This window comes from Sapajus apella, unplaced genomic scaffold (assembly GCF_009761245.1).
Source record: "Sapajus apella isolate SASKATOON/1434 unplaced genomic scaffold, GSC_monkey_1.0 scaffold11, whole genome shotgun sequence".
Lineage (NCBI taxonomy): Eukaryota > Metazoa > Chordata > Mammalia > Primates > Cebidae > Sapajus > Sapajus apella.
In genome coordinates, this window is record NW_022436951.1 from 40,194,992 (window position 1) to 40,203,506 (window position 8,515).

The window sequence follows — 8,515 nt, forward strand, 5'->3', positions numbered from 1 at the left end:
AAAAAAAAAAAAAAAAAAAAAAAAAAAAACTGCAGCTGATTAGGAGTAACTTTGATTAATTTGGGTTAAGTTATCAAAAGCTCAATGGCCTTTACGTTAACCCCATTAAAGTGCAGCTTCACACCGCTTGTCATGAAGTCCTTTCTATTCTCATTCGCCTGCGTTCACTCCAAGCAGCACCTCCGGAAAACACTGCTTAGTGACAAAGGCTCTTTCTGCAGGAAGACAGACGTTCTTGGTTGGACTTCATTTTTTACCCCTATTTCTCCCACTGGGGAGAAGACCCTCGACATTTTACCTCAGAAACATTGTTCTTCACCAAATAAAAGGATTACTTTTGGGGGGGAAGAGACTTTGTGAAAACGAATATTTCATCAAAGAACAAGGATAGCTTGGACCAGCTGATCCCTCCACTTCTCTCTTGAAGGGCCTCTCTCCTGAGCCCCACCCTCCATCTGCCCGCTGAGCGCTGGCCGCCTGTTGGCCTGGGTGATCACGCTCACTGGGGCTGTGGTCTGCCTGGGAGCCCCCACCCACGGCTACCAAACGCACCTGCTCACGTCATCCGTCCTGGAGACCAACCCCCACATTCACTTTCAGTCTCCTGTTTTGCTATAAAAGGGACCAACACCTTTTGAAAACAACTCATCATTACTAATCAAATGGAATTTAGGTTTTGTAGAAGCAACTCATTGTTTATTCAAATTCATGTTTTATCCTTTAAATAGCATGGGATAATGTGCAAAGTAGAAAAGTTCCTTTTAAAAGTTGTCTTTCTTGTTAAAGAATAAGTGTGCTGAGGGTTACAGCTCTTTTAGAATTTGTCTAGCAGGCTTTCTGGTTTTTGCCAGAAAACCCCTAAAAAAAAAGAAAAGAAAAAGATAAGTGTCCTAGTAATTCTGTCAAGCCCTAACCTACGTAGCCGTTAGGCAGACAGTGCTTACAGGCACGTAGTACATTCTATATCCTTGTACGTTAACCAAGATATCTGTGCTGGACGTGCTCACAGGCATGTCCCATCTCTCCAATGCTTTCACCTGTTTAGAAAAGTTTTAAGTTGTTAGCCAATCGTGTTTTAGTTTAGATGGTGAGGTCCGGCTCCAGCCAATGGAGATCAGACACAGCAGTGAGGACAACCCTAAAAGTGTTAGGAATAAATTTGTGTGTTTTCCTTTGCTCATTGCACTCTCGTGGCCAGATGGCTAGTGAGAGTACCACGGGGTAAACATTGCATGGCTAAAAGATCCTTTGTCTCCACGCTAATTTTTCTTTGCGACACTGCGCATCTATTTCCAACAGATAAGTTACATTGCTGCTATAGTATTGTCAATGATCATAAACGTGACTCCAGGTGAACAGGCGCCATGGCATAGACACAGCGGTGGTGGCAAGAGCAGCACAGCATCCATGGCCCCGTGCCCTCCCCCAGTCTCCAGCGGCTCCATCTCTGGAGGGCATGGAGAGCCCTGGGCAACCTGGCAGGTCAGCGATGCAAAGGTGATTCCAAGAGGACCTCTGTAGTTTCCCTGTTTCCCAAGGTGCTCCTTCGTTCATCAAAACGAACACCGGGCTTAGTGGCTCACGTCTATATTACTAGCACTTTGGGAGGCCAAGGCAGGTGGATTAGGAGGTCAGGAGTTCAAGACCAGCCTGACCAATACGGTGAAACCCTGTCTCTACTAAAAATACAAAAATTAGCAGGGTGTGGTGGTGTGTGCCTATAGTCCCAGCTACTTGGGAGGTGGTGGCAGAAGAATCACCATAAACTGGAAACCACTCACACCACCCAAGTTCTTTCCATTCTCTCTGATCTTAGTGGCAACAAATTTAATTCACTGCCCTGCTACGTCTTGCTGAGAAAGCACATATGGAGCACCGGGTAGATGACGGAGAATGCTTCTCATCTGTGCTAGTCTGCTCTCATGCTGCTGTGGAGGAATGCCTAAGCCCAGGGAATTGACAGAGGAAAGAGGCTTAATTGACTCACAGTTCCACATGGCTGGGGAGGCCTCGGGAAACTTGCCATCATGGGAGAAAGTACCTCTTCACAGGGCAGCAGGAGAGAGGGTGAGTGCCAGCAGGGGGAACGCCAAGTTGTTGTAAAGCCATCAGATCTCATGAGATTCACTGACTAGCATAAGAACAGCACGGGAGAAACTGTCCCCATGATTCAGTGACCTCCACCTGGTCCTACCCTGGACGCGTGGGGATTATTACAATTCATGGTGAGATTTGGGTGGGGACACAGAGCCAAACCATATCACCGTCACCCCAGGAGTCTCAGCAGTTTGAAGACATCAACCGATAATTCCTCCTGGTAGCTGTTAGGGCAATGCAACTAGAAAGGACATCCCAGGGCTCCCTGCCATGCCCTGGACTACGGCTGCTGCTTGGGGTTTGTGGGTGAAGATGGAACCAGGAGGGGTAGCACCCACCATCAGCTGCCTGACCCGTGCCCTCCTGCTGCTGACTCAAAACAGATCAGTGCAAGGCTACAGTCTCAGATGTCAGCTCACACTCCAAAGAGAACCTTACAAAAACATCTCCTGCCCACTCCACCTCCACCCCAGCCCCAGCTCCTGATGCAAAGGGGAAAATAACCAACTGTTGGGCTGAGCATGGCTGGTGGCTCATGCCTGTAATCCAAGCACTTTGGAAGGCTGAGAGGTGAAAGGACAGTTTGAACCCAGGAGTTCCAGACCAGTCTGGGCAACACAGGGAGACTCTGTCTCTACAAATAAAAAAATAAAAAGAAATTAGCTGGGCATGATGGTGTACCTTTGTGGGCCCAGCTACTCTGGACTGAGGCTACACGATGGCTTGAGCCCAGGAGGTAGAGGCTACAGTGAGCCATGATTGTGCCTCTGCGCTCCATCCTGAGTGATAGAGTGGGATCATCTTTTAAAAAGTCATATTAACTGTTGACTGTTTTAGATGTCTCTCCTACCATTCCATTTTGTATTTTAAGTAACATTTATACTACTACTTATTGATTATTTGGGATGGGAAGCTGGGTACTAATGGTCTCCTGTGGAAGGTGATAATTCAGTGGATGTATTCCTGAAATTCCACTACACACACACACACACACACACACACACACGTTCACAACCACTGTCCAAAGTAGACTACAATTTTCTTTCTTTTTTTTTTTTCAAGTTCACTTATCCTTTCTTTTTTTATTTTTATTTTTATTTTTTTATTGCATTTTAGGTTTTGGGGTACACGTGAAGAACATGCAAGATTGTTGCATAGGTACACACATGGCAGTGTGATTTGCTGCCTTCCTCCCCTTCACCTATATCTGGCATCTCTCCCCTTGCTATCTCTCCCCAACTCCCCACCCCCTGCTGTCCCTCCCCTATTTCCCCCGACAGACCCCAGTGTGTGATGCTCCCCTCCCTGTGTCCATGTGTTCTCATTGTTCAACACCCGCCTATGAGTGAGACCATGCGGTGTTTGATCTTCTGCTCTTGTGTCAGTTTGCTGTACAGTTTCCTTTCTTTGCAAAGATTTTTCTTTTTCTTTGTTTTTTTCTGGAGTTCACAATTTTCTTTTACCTATCACGCCCTGCACCCAAACTTTCTATTGGAGCTGGAAGATTCCTCACGGTGCAGGGAAGCACATCAGGCCATGGGCAGCCCCTTTCATGAAGGGCTGGGAGAGTCTCTCCATCCTGCTCCCCCAAGACCAGCCCCGCCGCTCTCCTGGGGGCTCCCCTTCACCCTTCACCTGCTGGCGCACACTTTTCCATGTCTGGGGCTGTGCGTGGGATCCTCCTTCATTTTCTAGTTTGAAACATGCCCATTAGCTTTTGGGGGAGACAATGCGCACAAGATCTTTTATTGAGACTTTGAATATTTGAAAACACTTTTAAATTTTATTTTGACATTTGAAAGCTTAGATAATGTACAATGTTTTAGAAACAACTGAATGAATGTAAAAGAGAGAGAGAGAGAGAGAGAGAGAGAGAGAGAGAGAGAGTGTGTGTGTGTGTGTGTGTGTGTATGTGTGTGTATCACTGTTGCAACTGAAAGAATCCCAATCTGAAAACCATTAATGAATTCAGGCGTCCTGGGCTGGGGCTGGACAGTTTTCTGAGAAGCGAAGGCTCCAGGCTCCATCGGGCACTTGGAACTGGAGAGGAAGGAGCTGGAAGGCCCTGCCTGGGCTCCGGCTTTAGGAAGATGCCTGGCCGCATCCTCAGCTGTGCATGCATCCTAGGGACCACAGCCCTGCTGGGTGAGGCCTCCAGCTGGGCTCCCTGCCTGCTGGCCTGTGTGGGGTGGTCAGGGGAGCAGCTGCACATCTGTGTGGGGGGCAGCAGGGGTCTGTGCATTCTGCTTTTCATCAAACGCAAAGACCCCTTCCACTCCCCGCCCTCCCCACCATCCCTGCCTTCAGAGCTGCTCTGAAGAGGTGGCTCCGATTTCTGCTCAGCGTGCTGAGGCCCCTGCACCTCCACGTGTCTTACCCTTCCTGAGGCTGTGGCGTCAGCTCCCTGCTGTTCATGAGGCCAGGCCACGTGTCCAACCACCTTCAACTTCCAGAATCATCTGTACTCGCCCGATGAGCTTTCGTGTTCTTTTTTGTTCCCCCCTCATAAGTTCCTGCTTATTTTTATTCCTTAATTTTATGAAAGCTCTGAGCAAGAGGGTTCTCATGTGAGTCTGTTCGGATATATATGATGGACTGGGAGCATGTTAAGAAAAAACAAAGAAACATTGGTTTGAACATATATTGGACCATTTTCCCATTACGTTCTGACAAAATAAATTCTGTCTACACTTGGAGGCTGGAGGCAGACACAGAAGGAAGTTGCAGGTGCCCCCTGGGCTTTCTCTCCTCCCCAGTGGCTTTTCTGATTCCCCCGTTGAGTCTTCCTCCCAGATTTCACACGGGGCTGGCAGAAAACAAACAACAACAACAAACACACATGCACATATGTGCGCACACATACACACATGCGCAGGCATGCACACACACGTGCACGCACACATTTACACGTGCACACTCACAGGCACACACAGAGGCACATACATGTGCACACTCACACACATGCAGGCACACACACATGCACAGGGGCACACACACGTGCATACACACACCCAGGTATGCATGCACACACAAGCAAGCACACACACATAACACACAGACACATACATGTGTGCACTCATGCACACACACACGCACATGCTCACACATGCACACTCACATGCACACACATACAGGAACACACGTGAACACACACACAGGCACATGCTCACATGCACACACATACACACACTTGCATACGCACATGCTCAGGCACACATGCACACACAAAAGCAAGCACACACTCACACATACACACACACAACTTTACAGAACTCCCAGGACACAGCAGGTACCTCATGCAGTTTCGGGGCAGGGGAGCAGGGCTTGAGGGCACTTACCGCTCCTCTCTGACACCCACCACAACTTGGTCTGCCATGAGGGCACCTCAGTAAAGATTTTTACATCTAAACTTTCTACAGGAACTTTTCACTTTCCGTCTCTGATTTCTCCCAGTAGTTCACTTCTGCTGCTGCTTTCTCTGCCTCTGGGGCTGGCTGGAACCTCAGCTTCATGGTCTCTCAGCCTGAGAGGCTTCCCCTCTGCCTCGGGCCTCATGTGCCCAGGCCCTGGCACCCAGCTCCGCCCCCCTGAAGCTGGCATCCTCGCAATTTCACTTTTGCATAATTCCTTCTGTTGTCTCTGGCTCCCCCAGTAGACAGTCTGTGTTCCACGTGCAGCGTCGTGACTGGTTCTGAGCAAATGACAGGTTCCCGATGGACATTCCCAGGGAGCAGCTGCCCCAGCTCTCAGTCCTGCTGCCCACAAGTCCCTCGCTACAGACATTCCACAGTGTGGACCCACCTCCCACACTGCAGGTGTGAATTTTAAAACAAATGTGTGTTCCTCTTTGATGTAGTAACTACAGCCTTATTTAAAATTCTTATTGGGTTTGATTTAGGAACATAACAAATTAATTTTCAAATTAAATGTGTGTTTTTGGAAATTTTTATACATAGGTTGAATACCAAGTTTATACTCATCCTATGAAACATTAAAACTCAAGGGATATGTGGCACCCTGTGGTGCCGCAGTGCAGCACGTGAGCGTGTTTACGTCATGTATTTTTATACATGGCACCGTCACATGCTTGCACACTCGGGTGTTTCTTCTGTTGGTTTGAATAGGAAGAAGTCAATCCTGATGTTTAAGGGTGGCCTGCGATGCTGAATTTTTGTTTCCATTGGAATAACTGATAGCTTCTTGACTCTTTTTTTTCCTCAAATAACTCCACCCCCGTGATGTGGTTTGGATTTCTGTCCCCACCCAAATCTCATGTAGAATTGGAGGAAGGGCCTGGTGGGGGGTGACTGGATCATGAGGGTAGATTTTCCACTTGCTGTTGTGGTGACAGGGAGTGAGCTCTCGTGAGATCTGGTTGTCTGAAAGTGTGTAGCACTGCCGGGCGCGGTGGCTCACACCTGTCATCCCAGCACTTTGGGAGGCTGCGGGGGGCAGATCACGAGGTCAGGAGTTCAAGATCAGCCTGGGCAATATGGTGAAACCGTGAAACCCATCTCTACTAAAAATACAAAAATTAGCTGGGCCTGGTGGCACACACCTGTAATCTCAGCTACTCGGGATGCTGAGGCAGAAGAATCACTTGAACCTGGGAGGTGGAGGTTGCAGTGAGCTGAGATTGTGACACTGCATTCCAGCCTGGGCAACAGAGACTCCGTCAAGAAAGAAAGAAAGAAAAGAAAGAAAGGAAAAAGAAAGAAAGAAAGAAAGAAAGGAAAGAAGAAAGAAAGAAAGAAAGAAAGAAAGAAAGAAAGAAAGAAAGAAAGAAAGAAAGAAAGAAAGAAAGAAAGAAGAAAGAAAGAAGAAAGAAAGAAAGAAAGAAAGAAAGAAAGAAAAGAAAAGAAAGAAAGAAGGAAGGAAGAGAAAGAGAGAGGAAGGAAGGAAGGAAGGAAGGAAAGAAGGAAGGAAGGGAGAAAGAGAGAAAGAGAGACAGAGAGGGAGGGAGGGAAGAAAGAAAGAGAGAGAGAGAGGGAGGGAGGGAGGGAGGGAAGAAAGAAAGAGAGAGAAAGAAAGAAAGGAAGGAAGGAAGGAAGAAAGAAAGAAAAAAGAAAGAGAGAGAGAAAGAAAGAAAGAAAGAAAGAAAGAAAGAAAGAAAGAAAGAAAGAAAGAAAGAAAGAAAGAAAGAGTGCAGCACTTCCCCTCTCACTTCCTCTCTCCCCTGCTCCACCATGATAAGACAAGCTTGCTTCCTTCTCACCCTCCACCATGATTATACGTTTCCTGAGGCTTCCTAGCCATGGTTCCTATAGAGCCTGCAGAACCATGAGCCAATTAAACCTCTTTCCTTCGTAAATTACCCAGTCTCAGGTAGTTCTTCATAGCAGTGTGAGAATGGACTAATACACGCCTTAAGGCATCTTGAAGTCACAGTTTTGTCTGGGCGTGGTGGTGCATACCTGTAGTCCCAGATACTTGCTGAGGTGGCAGAATCATGAACCCAGGAGTTTGAGGCTGAAATGAGCTATGATTGTGCCACTGCATTGCCAGCCTGGGTAACAAAGCAAGACTGTCTCAAAAAACAAAACAAGACAAACAAGAACACACAATTCTATAGGCGCAAGATCTGGCTTGAGACTTGGTACAGTGAATGCACTGTAATTCAGCTGTGATTCTTTACCCCTTGTTCTTTCCCCAGTCTGAAATTTAAAGGAAGTACAATATAGAAGATTACTCTCTTTTTAAGTCTATGTTTTAAGCAATTTCATTATCACATAATTGCAGCGTATTACTTTGCTCAATTTTAAAATAACCATTGGCGTGAACAAGGTGTCTAATGTGGCAACAAATATTTCCCAGAGTACAAATGGTCTAATGTGGGTAAATACGTTCACATGGCAGATACTATGAAGAGTAAAACAAAATAGTAGTTTTTAAAATATGAGACTATTAAATTTAATTGTAAGCTTAAAAATTAAGTTTCATTGCCCGCAAATAATTTTAATAAAACTTATATCTCTTTCATTGAATCTTAAGAAAGCAAAAACAAGAACAGAATAAGACATTCATATTAAGTAACAAAAGGAAAAGTTCCCAGTGCCAGGAGCTATTTGATATTTGAATACGTTACCAAGAGACGGTATGAAATTTCTGAAACTTTAAGGGGAAAAAAAATGACACCAGTTTGCAACCGCTTAGTGTAACTTAAGTATAAATCCCGTAGGTAAAATCCCCTGGCTGAGGTGGCTGGGGGGCGAAGCTGGCCCTCGGGTCTACTCGAGGGCACTGGGGCAGGAGATTTTTGCCATTGGTGAAATGGCAAAGAATAAATACTGTGCTTACAATCTGCAAGTATCATGGTGCAATTAGCTGTGGTTATTTCTCAAGGCTCTTTTTGCACAAGTTAGTACTTGGTCGGTTCATCATCTCGTCCATCAGCCTTCTTTCTCACACGTCTCTTTCT

General features: G+C 46.4%; 1 long non-coding RNA gene and 1 other non-coding gene across 2 annotated transcripts in view; both read left to right on the plus strand.

Moving 5' to 3' along the window:
* The window catches only part of LOC116552192, a 21,843-nt gene extending 15,105 nt beyond the window's left edge, over positions 1-6,738 (plus strand). The window contains exons 2-3 of the long non-coding RNA XR_004269273.1: positions 2,660-2,667; positions 6,717-6,738. This is a non-coding gene — a long non-coding RNA (uncharacterized LOC116552192). The remainder of the gene's footprint in view (positions 1-2,659; positions 2,668-6,716) is intronic.
* Positions 799-860, plus strand: LOC116552486. The gene has a single exon (XR_004269414.1). It is a non-coding gene; the product is annotated as a U7 small nuclear RNA (small nuclear RNA).
* Positions 6,739-8,515: the final 1,777 nt, after the last annotated feature.